At 40.3% G+C, this 16,406-nt stretch overlaps 1 protein-coding gene across 1 annotated transcript in view; it reads right to left on the bottom strand.

Moving 5' to 3' along the window:
* Positions 1–16,406, bottom strand: part of LOC139759492 (uncharacterized) — a 65,705-nt gene that overhangs the window by 17,324 nt on the left and 31,975 nt on the right. The gene's annotated exons all lie outside the window — the stretch shown is intronic.

The following is a 16,406-nucleotide window of genomic DNA, read 5'->3' as shown; positions in this document are numbered from 1 at the left end:
TGTTTGTTGTCAGGAGCACTACAGACGAAAAGTTTCACAATGAATCTTTTAAGATAGTATTCGGCCGTTCAAGTAGCGGAAGTTACTGGGCAGTTTCCTCTCTTAACCGGAGAATCCCAATCCAAAAATGTTTAATTCACAGAGGTAATTCTTTGGACTGTTTTAGCTACAGGTCTGAAAATGGGGATGCTGGAATTTCATTAACAAAAGATAGAAAAGAAAGATTCCCTAGAGATATATATCTATGAATAAGTTTTTGTTTTGAATTTTTTTTTAACCGAAAGCACTGATATTTTCGGTAACCGTCCATTATCAAAGTCAGTATGGAATGAGAAGGTTTCTGTTAACAGCTCCGTTTGAGAGAGACAAGGGATGAGGCTTTATGCTCATTTAATGGTCTAAAATGTTTTGTTTCAGAACTAAAAACCAGCGTAAGGAAGGCCTTTATGGCTTCTAATGCTAACATAATATCCTTTGGAACGTATTCCTTTTTAGGCCAAAGCAAAATTCTTTAATCCAGTTGGGAAGATAAGGTAGTAGCCGAGGTTATGAAGACCACCACCATTCCAGCTACCTTTTCCTTGTCTTAGAAGAAACAGCACTGCCAGCTAGATACCGTAGTCAGGGGTATCATACAAACGGTATATATGTATACCTAAGTATAAGTCAGGTACCCAATTTATCGACAAACTGCCGCGTCTTTGATACGAACTAATGCAGGGTTGACCCCTGATGGCATGTGAATGCGTCATGGTAAGCAACGCTAACCATAACATCACGAAGGTCAGTGGTTCACACTGGTGATTATCATCCAATCAAAGATTTCAAGCATAATCTCGAAATTTGGAAAATAATGCCAAAATGTGTGTAACAGTTCAGTGTCTTACCTGCTAAAACAGGAAAAAGTTTGTTTCGAGACCAGAAAATCTTTGACAAAGACCTTAATTACTTCTATGTTATCGTAGTATAAAACAGTACCGAGATGCAGATCGTGACTAATAAAAGAATTTATGACTCATTAATCTAAGACTTGATAATTGAACTACTAATTAGCTGAAATACCTCTTGTGGAGCTCCTAGTTCAAGATGTTGAGCAAAATCCGAACTACTAGAATTAGAAATGAAAAGTAACTAAAAGTTAAGTTTCTTTGGCTCAAAATGATTTTGTTTTGAGTTGGAAAAATAAGGAAATGAAGGTCTTTGCTACTTTTATTACTACACTAATAACCTATGAAACAGCACCAACGAACCAGAGGTCGTGACTAATTAAGAACTTTATGAGCACATGTAATCATTCTGACGCGACTGACCAGCGAAAACGATGATATCATTTTTTAATGTCTTGCTCAGCAGGAACATCTCATGATCAGACGATGTGGTACTGTGGATTTTTTGGGTCAGCATAGTTTCCTCTCTTAATAGAGAAAAACCTTTCCTGTTTTCTTTTTCTTTATTTACCTGTCTCCAGAAGACGTGTTTTGTTACCTCTGAACCGGAAAACTTTTTAGAAAGAAATATTTTCACATTAGTATGTATTCTCCCCATCTCTCCGAAAGTTTCCATTCCTAAGTTGAAGAGAAAATAAGAATATGTCAGCTCCAAATTCTATTGTGAAGGTTTTCGTCATGCTAATGTACTATCAAAATAAGGTTTGTTGCAAAAGACGAATCAGTACGAGTAGCCTAAGTGGAGAGGACGTGGGATGGAGCAATCAACCTACTGAGATATTAAGAATTACTTTTTGGTGGAATCAAAATTTTAAGTAGAGATTGCCTCGCACATTCGAACCCCGATGAGTCGGATCACCGTGCTCACGGATGAGGCGATGTTCATTTAGTGATTACTTCCAGACGTCTATACTCGGACCTTCTATATTCATGCCAAAAGACAGTGACAACGTGACAAGGTTTTAGGGTGTCTATCAGGAACCATAAAGTATTCCTAACAGATGTTAATGACATTGTTAACATTCGGTTCTGATGTTTGCTTCGAGACATTTATAGGAATCCTAGGTTACTAGAGCGTTGATCGGCAACAATTGGTCCGAATACGCAAGTCCTACCTGCAAATACGCAAATTTCCCAAAACTACTGTCACCATAGATCACTGATTAGATGAGTGAATCAGCTCTTTAGGGTCCGAGACTTAGAGATCAAGGCTCAAAGCCTTGGGTCAGACGATCATGGGTCCATGGGTCAGACGATCAAGTATAGATTCCTCTAGGGAAGGATTACGCATCAGTGTTTCCGTTCAGGGTTTCATATACAGGACAACTAACAGAACTCAAACAGCTACAGATCACTGGGTCCTTTCGAGTCTGTTTGTGGTAGTGGAAGGGATTAGAAACTCAGAGATTAGTGTAGCATGAATGAAAAAGATTAATCATTACCCGCAAACTTCACATATTATTAAGGTTTCGTAAACAATTTCAGTCACGGACTTAATGTAAAATATTTATCATGTATATTCATATACGTATTTACGGTGATGTTTTCATCTAATGTACATGGTAGATCATTCCATATGTTAGAGGTCTGTTGAAGAAATAATACTTCGCCTCATTCGAATTATAATGTTTGCTAACTTCAGCTGATACAGGACAAATCTAGCCTTACGTAGCTTGTTGAACCAAGATAATCATAGCCCTGACAATTCTAAATACTGTCTTAAATCATCTCACCGCTTAACCTTATATTTTCTAAGCCACGTAAGTTAAAGTTGTCTGGTTGCCTCTTACAGGGTTTGTTATCTCCGTCCGAAAATCATCTTGGTTGTTCGACTTTGTGCTCTCTTAATTCGACTCCTTTATTTTCTCAAGTAAAGTAACCGAATCTAATCATAGTATCCAAGGAAGGCGGAGTCACTGTGAATGATACAGTGAGGATGATTTCCTTAGATTCCAGAGCCCAGTCTATGAATCCAACAAATTTATTCGTTTCTTTTTACTGCTTCTGGCACAGTTTACTTAGCTTTAGGTCGGCTAAGATTACCAAACCTGTCTTTTTCCTCATTCACCGATATCATGTTGTAGCTTGTTTCTCGTTTTCATTAGCAATTTACAAAACTTTACACTTATCGGTATCAAAATTCATTTGCCAACCGGGAGACAAGTCTGTCTTTTTATGTGTATCAGTTTGAAGCTGTGGAAGATCACCTTCTGGTGTAGATCTATATCCCTGCTTAGTATCGCCTATGTAATCTGAAGTCTTACAACATTATCTCTGTCATATATATATATATATATATATATATATATATATATATATATATATATATATATATATATATATATATATATATATATATATATATATATATATATATATATGTATATATATATTGATTGAGTATTGATTGAGAGGGTGAAGGCATGTACAGAGCATCAGATTGGGGAAGAGCAGTGTGGTTTCAGAAGTGGTAGAGGATGTGTGGATCAGGTGTTTGCTTTGAAGAATGTATGCGAGAAATACTTAGAAAAGCAAATGGATTTGTATGTAGCATTTATGGATCTGGAGAAGGCATATGATAGAGTTGATAGAGATGCTCTGTGGAAGGTATTAAGAATATATGGTGTGGGAGGCAAGTTGTTAGAAGCAGTGAAAAGTTTTTATCGAGGATGTAAGGCATGTGTACGTGTAGGAAGAGAGGAAAGTGATTGGTTCCCAGTGAATGTAGGTTTGCGGCAGGGGTGTGTGATGTCTCCATGGTTGTTTAATTTGTTTATGGATGGGGTTGTTAGGGAGGTAAATGCAAGAGTTTTGGAAAGAGGGGCAAGTATGAAGTCTGTTGGGGATAAGAGAGCTTGGGAAGTGAGTCAGTTGTTGTTCGCTGATGATACAGCGCTGGTGGCGGATTCATGTGAGAAACTGCAGAAGCTGGTGACGGAGTTTGGTAAAGTGTGTGGAAGAAGAAAGTTAAGAGTAAATGTGAATAAGAGCAAGGTTATTAGGTACAGTAGGGTTGAGGGTCAAGTCAATTGGGAGGTGAGTTTGAATGGAGAAAAACTGGAGGAAGTGAAGTGTTTTAGATATCTGGGAGTGGATCTGTCAGCGGATGGAACCATGGAAGCGGAAGTGGATCATAGGGTGGGGGAGGGGGCGAAAATTTTGGGAGCCTTGAAAAATGTGTGGAAGTCGAGAACATTATCCCGGAAAGCAAAAATGGGTATGTTTGAAGGAATAGTAGTTCCAACAATGTTGTATGGTTGCGAGGCGTGGGCTATGGATAGAGTTGTGCGCAGGAGGATGGATGTGCTGGAAATGAGATGTTTGAGGACAATGTGTGGTGTGAGGTGGTTTGATCGAGTAAGTAACGTAAGGGTAAGAGAGATGTGTGGAAATAAAAAGAGCGTGGTTGAGAGAGCAGAAGAGGGTGTTTTGAAATGGTTTGGGCACATGGAGAGAATGAGTGAGGAAAGATTGACCAAGAGGATATATGTGTCGGAGGTGGAGGGAACGAGGAGAAGAGGGAGACCAAATTGGAGGTGGAAAGATGGAGTGAAAAGGATTTTGTGTGATCGGGGCCTGAACATGCAGGAGGGTGAAAGGAGGGCAAGGAATAGAGTGAATTGGAGCGATGTGGTATACAGGGGTTGACGTGCTGTCAGTGGATTGAATCAAGGCATGTGAAGCGTCCGGGGTAAACCATGGAAAGCTGTGTAGGTATGTATATTTGCGTGTGTGGACGTGTGTATGTACATGTGTATGGGGGGGGTTGGGCCATTTCTTTCGTCTGTTTCCTTGCGCTACCTCGCAAACGCGGGAGACAGCGACAAAGTATAAAAAAAAAAAAAAAAAAAAAAAAAAAATATATATTTATATATATATATATATATATATATATATATATATATATATATATATATATATATATATATATATATATATATATATATATATTTCTTTTTTTTTTCTTTTTTTTTTTTTATTCTATTCACCATTTCCCGCGTTAGCGAGGTAGCGTTAAGAACAGAGGACTGGGCCTCTGAGGGAATATCCTCACCTGGCCCCCTTCACTGTTCCTTCTTTTGGAAAATTGAAAAAAAAAAGAGGGGAGGATTTACAGCCCCCAGCTCCCTCCCCTTTTAGTCGCCTTCTACGACACGCAGGGAATACGTGGGAAGTATTCTTTCTCCCCTATCCCTAGGGATATATATATATATATATATATATATATATATATATATATATATATATATATATATATATATATATATATATATATATATATATATATATATATCTTAACTTTCTGAAAAGGGAAACAGAAAAAGGAGTCACGCGGGGAGTGCTCATCCTCCTCGGAGGCTCAGACTGGGGTGTCTAAATGTGTGTGGATGTAACCAAGATGTGAAGAAAGGAGAGATAGGTAGTATGTTTGAGGAAAGGAGCCTGGATGTTTTAGCTCTGAGTGAAACGAAGCTCAAGTGTAAAGGGGAAGAGTGGTTTGGGGATGTTTTGGGAGTAAAGTCAGGGGTTAGTGAGAGGACAAGAGCAAGGGAAGGAGTAGCACCACTCCTGAAAAAAGGAGAGGTTGGAGTATGTGATAGAGTATAAGAAAGTAAACTCTAGATTAATATGGGTAAAACTAAAAGTGGATGGAAAGAGATGGGTGATTATTGGTGCATATGCACTTGGGCATGAGAAGAGAGATCATGAGAGGCAAGTGTTTTGGGAGCAGCTGAGTGTGTTTGTTAGTCGTTTTGATGCACCAGACCGGGTTAAAGTGATGGGTGATTTGAATGCAAAGGCGAGTAATGTGGCAGTAGAGGTAATAATTGTTGTACATGGGATGTTCATTGTTGTAAATGAAAATGGTGAGAAGCTTGTATATTTATGTGCTGAAAAAGAACAGGTGATTGGGAATATCTAGTTTAGAAAGAGAGATATACATAAGTATACATATGTAAGTGGGAGAGATGGCCAGAGAGCGTTATTAGATTATGTGTTAAGTGATAGGCGCGCGAAAGAAAGACTTCTGGATGTTAATGTGCTGAGAGGTGCAACTGGAGGGATGACTGATCATTATCTTGTGGGGGCGAAGGTGAAGATTTGTAGAGGTTTTTAGAAAAGAAGAGAGAATGTTTGGGTGAAGAGAGTGGTGAGAGTAAGTGAGCTCGGGAAGGAGACTTGTGTAAGGAAGTACCAGGAGAGACTGAGTAGAGAATGGAAAAAGGTGAGAACAAAGGACGTAAGGGGAATGGGGGAGGAATGAGGTGTATTTAGGGAAGCAGTGATGGCTTTTGCAAAAGATGTTTGTGGCATGAAAAGCGTGGGAGGTGGGCAGATTAGAAAGGGTAGTGAGTGGTGGGATGAAGAAGTAAGATTATTAGTGAAAGAGAAGAGAGAGGCATTTGGACGATTTTTGCAGGGAAATAATGCAAATGAGTGGGAGATGTATAAAAGAAAGAGGCAGGAGGTCAAGAGAAAGGTGCAAGAGGCGAAAAAGAGGGCAAGTGAGAGTTGGGGTGAGAGAGTATCATTAAATTTTAGGGAGAATAAAAAGATGTTTTGGAAGGAGGTAAATAGAGTGCGTAAGACAAGGGAACAAATGGGAACTTCAATGAAGGGGGCTAATGGGGAGGTGGTAACAAGTAGTGGTGATGTGAGAAGGAGATGGAGTGAGTATTTTGAAGGTTAGTAAAAGTTTTGCGGAAGATGAAAGCCGGAATGGCAGCGGGTTTGGATGGTATTGCAATGGAATTTATGAAAAAGGGGTGACTGTATTGTTGACTGGTTGGTAAGGTTATTCAATGTATATATGACTCATGGTGAGGTGCCTGAGGATTGACGAAATGCTTGCATAATGCCATTGTACAAAGGCAAAGGGATAAAAGTGAGTGCTCAAATTACAGAGGTATAAGTGTGTTGAGTATTACTGAGAAAATATATGGGAGGGTATTGATTGAGAGGGTGAAGGCATGTACAGAGCATCAGATTGGGGAAGAGCAGTGTGATTTAAGAGGCGGTAGAGGATGTGAGGATCAGGTGTTTGCTTTGAAGAATGTATGTGAGAAATACTTAGAAAAGCAAATGGATTTGTATATAGCATTTATGGATCTGGAGAAGGCATATAATAGAGTTGATAGAGATGCTCTGTGGAAGGTATTAATAATATATGGTGTGGTAGGCAAGTTGTTAGAAGCAGTGAAAAGTGTTTATCGAGGATGTAAGGCATGTGTACGCATTTTTGCTTTCCGAGATAATGTTCTCGCCTCCCACACCTTGTTCAACGCTCCCAGAACTTTCGCCCCCTTCGCCACCCTGTGACTCACTTCCTCTTCCATGGTTTCATAAGCTGCCAAATTCACTCCCAGATATCTAAAACTCTTCACTTCCTCCAGTTTTTCTTCATTCAAACGTACCTCCCCAATTGATTTGTCCCTCAACCCTACTGTACCTAATAACCTTGCTCTTATTCACATTTACTCTCAGCTTTCTTCTTTTACACACTTTACTAGACTCAGTCACCAGCTTCTGCAGTATCTCACCCGAATCACCCACCAGTGCTATATCATCAGCGAAAAACAACTGACACTTCTCAAGCCCTCTCATCCACAACAGACTGCATAGTTACCCCTCTCTCCAAAACTCTTGCATTCACCTCCTTAATAACCTCAACCATAAACAAATCAAACAACAGTAGAGACATCACGCACCCTTGCCGTAAACCGACATTCACTGGGAACCAATCACTATACTCTCTTCCTACTCGTACAAATGCCTTACATCCTCGATAAAAACTTTTCACTGCAAGCAACTTGCCTCCCACACCATATTTTCTTAATACCTTCCACAGAGCATCTCTGTCAACTCTATCTTATGCCTTCTCCAGATCCATAAATGCTTCCTACAAATCCATTTGTTTTTCTAAGTATTTTTAACAAACACCTGATCCACACAGTGGAAGCGAGTCACAGGGTGGGGAGGAGGCATAGGTGCTGGGATCGTTGAAGAATGTACGGAAGTCGAGAACACTATCTCGGAAAGCAGAAATAGGTATGTTTGCAGGAATATGTTATATGGTCGCGAGGCGTAGGCTATAGATAGGGTTGTACGGAGGAGGGTAGATGTGTTGTAAATGATATGTTTGATTACAGTATGTGGTGTGGGGTGGTTTGATCGAGTGGGTGTTAGGGTGCGAGAGATGTGTGGTTGTAAAGAGGGTGTGGTTGAGATAGCAGAGAACTGGGAGACCAAATTGGAGATGGAAGGATAGAGTGAAAGCGATTTTTGCGATTGGAGCCGAAACATGCAGGAGGGTGAAAGGCGTGCAAGGAATACAGTGAATTGGATCGATGTGGTATACCGGGGTCGATGTGCTTGTCAATGGATTTAACCAGGGCACGTGAAGCGTCTTGGGTAAACCATGGAAAGTTTTGTGGGGCCTGGATGTGGAAAGGGAGCTGTGGTTTCTGTACATTATACATGACAGCTAGAGACTCAGTGTGAACGAATGTGGCGTTTGTTGTCTTTTACTAGCGCTACATCGAGCGCTTGCGGGGGGAGGTGGGTGTCATTTCCTGTGTGGCGGGATGGCGACGGGAATGAATATAGGCGGCAAGTATTAATTATGTACATGTGTGTGTATGTATATATCTGTGTATGTATATATATGTATACGTTGAAATGTTTAAGTATGCATATGTGCATATATGAAATATATATGAAAGAGAGAGAGAGAGAATCCCTCTCCAGTAGCTACCTGTGTGGGGCCTACGAAAATTTGCTTCATAGTACGCTAATACAGTTCGTTGAGAAAGCTTCTCGTGACTGAATATATTAGACTCAATTCTGCCTACAGATGAGGCTCTTGGCTATAACGCTGACATCGGAGAAAAGTATGGTACAAGTAATCACTGATAAGTAATATTTAGGTAGTCTTTAATGCTGCCCTGTAGGGCACGCCAACATGAATGTCGTGAGAAAATTCTTGATTTTAGACATCCAAATTTCTTTGGTTTCCTCATTGTTCTTGACAAACAAATCTGAGGTGAGTGATATCATCACTAATAACGGTTTGGCAGTAGCTTGGAAAAGTTTAGTGAAACATTCACAGCAGCGGAAGGGGCATATGCGACACTGCATGGTAAACGGTCATTTTCCCAAATTAAGGTAAAATGGTTGAGCGATCAAATAAAGAATTGTCTCTTGTCAAAATTTATGTAATAAAAAGAAATCAAATAGAACAAGGACCAATTTTGTAAAGCATTCTCTGCATAGAAAGTCTAAGAGGCTTAGTAAGTCAAAGTAAACGTTAGTAGGAAGCGTATATTGCTGAAAGAACAAAAGAAACCCAAAGGTTTTTCATTGTTATGTTAGAAGCAAGCGAGTTATTACCCAGTCAGATGGTCCATTCTTTATAAGACATGATGATTTTGGTCAAGACTACTGTAGACATAATTGGTGTCCCTGAGCCAATTCCATTGTGGAAAACATTCCACAATATATTGACACACAGATATACCATGTCATCAGCACTAATTGGGATGAAAGCCAATAAAACGGCAGGCCAGAAAAAGGTTTATCCGAGGACAATGAAAGAAGCGAAAGATTGAAAAGGTTAAGTTTTTGGCTTAATCTTTTCAGTAAGTCACATGCTACCTGTAAAGTTCCAGGGAATTGGATATTTACAAATGTGGTACAAATTCTTAAAGAAGGTCATATGTTCCTGGTCAAACCGCCCAATCAACTTCACGGTTGTAATTAGTAAACTTGTTGAAATGATCGTTCGAGGCAATTGTAAACCGATAACAGGATCACCAGTTGGAAGCAATTCTAAGCATGAATTTCGACGAAATCGCTGAAATCTGATAAGTACGTCTGAATTCTATCATGACATAATCAATAAGAATTATGAAAATGGAGAGGTTGGCGTTATTTTCTTGACTTCAGATAGCATTTCGTAAAGTTCCTTGGTAAACATCTGTAGCAAAGATTAACTCCCATGGTGGTTGGGATATTGGTTGACTGGTCTTAAAGAAGACTAGTGATAAATGGTCAAGCTTCAGAAAAGTTACTCGTAAAAAGTGTTGTGCCACAGGGGTCAGTCTTGGGCCCGGTACTTTTAGAGAGAGAGAGAGAGAGAGAGAGAGAGAGAGAGAGAGAGAGAGAGAGAGAGAGAGAGAGAGAGAGAGAGAGAGAGAGAGAGAGAGAGAGAGAGAGAGAGAGAGAGAGAGAGAGACATGCTTTGTGGAAGGTATTAAAAGCATATGGTATGGAAGGGAAGTTGCTAGAAGCAGTGAAAAGTTATTATTGAGGATGTAAGGCATGTGTACGAGTAGGAAGAGAGGCAAGTGATTTGTTCTCAGTGAATGTCGGTTTGCGGCAGGGGTGCGTGATGTCTTCATGGTTGTTTAATTTGTTTATGGATGGGGTTGTTAGGGAGGTGAATGCAAGAGTTTTGGAGAGAGGGGCAAGTATTCAGTCTGTTGTGGGTGAGAGGGCTTGGGATGTGAGTCAATTGTTGTCAACTGCTGATACAGCGCTGGTGGCTGATTCGGGTTACAAACTGCAGAAGCTAGTGGCTGAGTTTGGTAAAGTGTGTGAAAGAAGAAAGCTGAAAGTAAAGGTGAATAAGCACAAGGTTATTAGGTACAGTAGGGTTGAGGGACAAGTCAGTTGGGAGGTAAGTTTGAATGGAGAAAGACTGTAGGAAGTGAATTGTTTTAGATATCTGGGAGTGGATTTTGGCAGCGATTGGAAACGTGGAAGCGGAAGTGAATCATAAGGTGGGGGAGGGGGCGAAACTTCTGGGAGAGTTGAAGAATGTGTGGAAGTCGAGAACATTATCTCGGAAAGCAAAAATGGGTATGTTTGAAGTGGGAGACCAAATTGGAGGTGGAAAAGTCCATTGACAGCACGTCGACCGCAGTATACCACATTGTTCCAATTCACTTTATTCTTTGCACGCCTTTCACCCTCCTGCATGTTCAGGCCCCAATCACTCAAAATCTTTTTCACTCCATCTTTCCACCTCCAGTTTGGTCTCCCACTTCTCGTTCCCTCCACCTCTGACATATATATCCTTTTTGTCAATCTTTCCTCAACATTCCCTCCATGTAAACAAACTATTTCAAAACACCCTCTTCTGCTCTCTCAACAATACTCTTTTTGTTACCATACATCTCTCTTACCCATTCATTACTTACTCGATCAAACCAACTCACACCACATATTGTCCTCAAACATCTCATTTCCAGCACATCCACTCCGCACAACTCTATCTATAGTCCACTCCTTCCAACCATATATCATTATTGGAACTACAATTCCTTCAAACATGCCCATTTTTTCTTTCAAAGATAGCGTTATCGACTTCCACACATTCTTCAACGCTCCCAGAACTTTTGCCCCCTCCCCCACCCTAGGAATCCCCTCCACTTCCATGGTTGCATCCGCTGCCAAATCCAATCCCATATATCTGAAATACTTCACTTCCCCCAGTTTTTCTCCATTCAAACTTACCTCCCAATCGACTCAACCCTACTGTACCTAATAACCTTGCTCTTATTCATATTTACTGTCAGCTCCCTTCTTTCACACATTTTACCAAACCCAGTCACCAACTTCTGCAGCTTCTCACATGAAACAGCCACCAGCACAGTATCATCAGCGAACAGCAACTGACTCACTTCCCAAGCTCTCTCATCCACAACAGACTGCAAACTTGCCCCTCTTTCCGAAACTCTTGCATTCACCTCCTTACCAACTCCATCCATAAACAAATTAAACAACTATGGAGACATCACGCACCCCTGCCGCAAAACAAGATTCACTGAGAACAAATCACTTTCCTGTCTTCCTACACGTACTCTTGCCTTACATCCTCGATAAAAACTTTTTACTGCTTCTAACAACTTGCCTCCCATACCATATATTCTTAATAGCTTGCACAGTGCATCTCTATCAATTCTATCATATGCCTTCTTCAGATCCATAAATGGTACATATAAATCCATTTGCTGTTCTAAGTATTTCTCACGTACTTTCTTCAAAGCAAACACCTGATCCACATATCCTCTACGACTTCTGAAATCACACTGCTCTTCCCCAATCTGATGCATTGTACAGGCCTTCACCCTCTCAATCAATACCCTCCCGTATAATTTCCCAGGAATACTCAAGAAGCATATGCCCCTGCAATTTGAGTACTCACTTTTATCCCCTTTGCCTTTATACTATGCAAGCATTCCGCCAGTCCTTAGGCACCTCACCATGAGTCATACATACATTAAATATTCTTACCAGCCAGTCAACAGTACAAATTAATTCCATTGTAATACCATCCAAACCCGCTGCCTTGCCGGCTTTCATCTTCCGCAAAGCTTTTACTACCTCTTCTCTGTTTACCAAATCATTCTCCCTAACCCTATCACTTTGCACAACACCTCGGCCAAAATTCCTTATATATGCCATACTATCATTAAATATTCAATAAACCTTCAAAATACTCACTCCATCTCCTTCTAACATCACCACTACTTGTTATCACCTCCCCATTAGCCCCCTTCACTGATGTTCCCATTTATTCCCTTGTCTTACACACTTTATTTACCTCCTTCCAAAGCATCTTTTTATTCTCCCTAGAATTTAATGATACTCTCTCACCCCAACTCTCATTTGCCCTCCTTTTCACCTCTTGCACCTTTCTCTTGACCTCCTGCCTCTTTCTTTTATACATCTCCCAATCATTTGCATTATTTCCCTGTAAAAATCGCCCAAATACCCCTCTCTTTTTTTCACTAATAATCTTACTTCTTCATCCCACAACTCACTACCCTCTCTAATCTACCCACCTCCCACGCTTCTCATGCCACAAGCATCGTTTGCACAAGTCATCACTGCTTCCCTAAATACATCACATTCCTCACCCACTCCCCTTACGTCCTTTGTTCTCACCTTTTTCCATTCTGTACTTAGTCTCTCCGGGTACCTCCTCACACAAGTCTCTTTCCCAAGCTCACTTACTCTCACCACTGTCTTAAGCCATACATTCTCTCTTCTTTTCTGAAAATCTCTACAAATCTTCACCTTCGCCTCCAGAAGATAATGATCAGACATCTCTCTAGTTGAACCTCTCAGCACATTAACATTCAAAAGTCTTTCTTTCGCGCACCTATCAATGAACACGTAATCCTACTAACATACGTATACTTATGTAAATCTCTCCTTTTAATCAGGTATTCCCAATCACCAGTCCCTTTTCAGCACATAAATCTACAAGCTCTTCACCATTTCCATTTAAAACACTGAACACCCCAAGTGCACCAATCATTCCCTCAACTGCCACATTACTCACCTTTGCATTTAAATCACCCATCTCTATAATCCAGTTTCGTTCATCAAAACTACAAACATACTGACTCAGCTGCTCTCAAATGAGTTGCCTGACATGATCTCTTTCTCATGCCCAGGTGCATATGCAGAAATAATCATCCATCTCACTCCATACACTTTCAGTTTAATGTAGAGTTTACTTTCTTGCACTCTATCACATACTCCCACAACTCCTTTTTCAGGACTAGTGCTACTCCCTCCCTTGCTCTCATCCTCTCACTAACCCCTGACTTTACTCCTAAGACATTCCAAAACCACTGTTTCCCTTTACCCTTGAGCTTCGTTTCACTCAGAGCCAAAACATCCAGATTCCTTTCCTCAAACATAGTATGTATCTCTCCTTTTTTCTCATCTTGGTTACATCCACACATATTTAGACACCCCAATCTGAGCCTTCGAGGAGGATGAGCACTCCCCGAGTGACTCCTTCTTATGTTTCCCCTTTTAGAAAGTTATAATGCAAGGAGGGGAGGGTTTCTAGCCCCCCTCTCCCGTCGCAATTAGTCGCCTTCTACAACACGTGAGGAATGCATGGGAAGTATTCTATGTTCCCTACCTCCATGGATAGGGAAATGTATATATATGTATATATATATATATATATATATATATATATATATATATATATATATATATATATATATATATATATATATATATATATATATATATATATATATATATATATATATATTATTCCTGGGGATAGGGGATGAAGAATAATTCCCACGTATTCCCTGCGTGTCGTAGAAGGCGACGAAAAGGGGAGGGAGCGGGAGGCTGGAAATCCTCCCCAGGTGAGGATATTCCACAAAGGCCCAGTCCTCTGTTCTTAACGCTACCTCGCTAATGCGGGAAGTGGCGGATAGTTTAAAAGAAAGAAAAGAAAGATATATATATATATATATATATATATATATATATATATATATATATATATATATATATATATATATATTTTTTTTTTTTTTCTTTTTTTCTTTGTCGCTGTCTCCCGCGTTTGCGAGGTAGCGCAAGGAAACAGACGAAAGAAATGGTTCAACCCACCCCCATACACATGTATATACATACGTCCATACACGCAAATATACATACCTACACAGCTTTCCATGGTTTACCCCAGACGCTTTACATGCCCTGTTTTAATCCACTGACAGCACGTCAACCCCGGTATACCACATCGATCCAATTCACTCTATTCTTTGCCCTCCTTTCACCCTCCTGCATGTTCAGGCCCCGATCACACAAAATCGTTTTCACTCCATCTTTCCACCTCCAATTTGGTCTCCCAGTTCTCCTCGTTCCCTCCACCTCCGACACATATATCCTCTTGGTCAATCTTTCCTCACTCATTCTCTCTATGTGCCCAAACCATTTCAAAAAACCCTCTTCTGCTCTCTCAACCACGCTCTTTTTGTTTCCACACATCTCTCTTACCCTTACATTATTACTCGATCAAACCACCTCACACCACACATTATCCTCAAACATCTCATTTCCAGCACATCCACCCTCCTGCGCACAACTCTATCCATAGCCCACGCCTCGCAACCATACAACATTGTTGGAACCACTATTCCTTCAAACATACACATTTTTGCTTTCCAAGATAATGTTATCGATTTCCACACATTCTTCAAGGCTTCCAGGATTTTCGCCCCCTCCCCCACCCTATGATTCGCTTCCGCTTCCATGGTTCCATCCGCTGCCAGATCAACTCCCAGATATCTAAAACACTTTACTTCCTCCAGTTTTTCTCCATTCAAACTTACCTCCCAATTGACTTGGACCTCAACCCTACTGTACCTAATAACCTTGCTCTTATTCACATTTACTCTTAACTTTCTTCTTTCACACACTTTACCAAACTCATTCACCAACTTCTGCAGTTTCTCACATGAATCACACCACCAGCGCTGTGTCATCAGCGAACATATATATATATACATATATATATATATATATATATATATATATATATATATATATATATATATATATATATATATATATATATATATATATATATATATATATATATATATATATATGTATGTATACATATATATTTATTTATTTTGCTTCGTCGTTGTCTCCCGCGTTTGCGAAGTAGCTCAAGGATACAGACAAAAGAATGGCCCAACCAACCCACATGCACATATATATACATACACGCCCAGTCACGGAAATATACATACCTATACATCTCAACGTATACATATATATATATATATATCCACAGACATATACATATATACACATGTATATTATTCATACTGACTGCCTTTATTCATTTCCATGGCCACCTCGCCACACATGAAATAACAACCCCCTCCCCCCGCATGCATGTGAGGTAACGCTAGGAAAAGACAGCAAAGGCCCCATTCGTTCTCAGTCCCTAGCTGTTATGTAATAATGCACCGAAACCACAGCTCCGTTTCCAAATCCGGTCCTCACAGAACTTTCCATGGTTTACCCAAGACGCTTTACATTGCCTGGTTCAATCCACTGACAGCACGTCGACCCCGGTATACTACATCGTTCCAATTCACTCAATTCCTTCCACGTCTTTCTCCCTTTGCATGCTCAGGCCCAGATCACTCAAAATCTTTTTCACTCCATCTTTCCACCTAAAATTTGGTCTCCCACTTCTCGTTCCCTCTACCTCTGACACACATATCCTCTTTGTCAATCTTTCCTCAATGATTCTCTCCATGTGACCAAATCATTTCAAAACACTTCTGCTCTCTCAACCAAACTCTTTTTATTACCACGCATCTCTCTTGCCCTATTATTACTTACTCGATCAAACAACCTCACACCACATATTGTCCTCAAACATCTCATTTCCAGCACATCCGAGATAATGTTCTCGACTTCCACACATTTTTTAACGTTCCTAGAACTTTCGCTCCCTCCCCCATCCTATGATTAACTTCCTCTTCCATGGTTCCATCCGCTGCCAAATCCACTCCCAGATGTCTAAAACACTTCACTTCCTCCAGTTTTTCTCCCTTCAAACTTACCTCCCAGTTGACATGACCCTCAACCCTACTGTACCTAATAACC

The sequence above is a fragment of the Panulirus ornatus genome, chromosome 3 (assembly GCF_036320965.1).
Source record: "Panulirus ornatus isolate Po-2019 chromosome 3, ASM3632096v1, whole genome shotgun sequence".
NCBI classification, from domain to species: Eukaryota; Metazoa; Arthropoda; class Malacostraca; order Decapoda; family Palinuridae; genus Panulirus; species Panulirus ornatus.
This window is presented reverse-complemented; position numbering and strand designations above follow the sequence as displayed.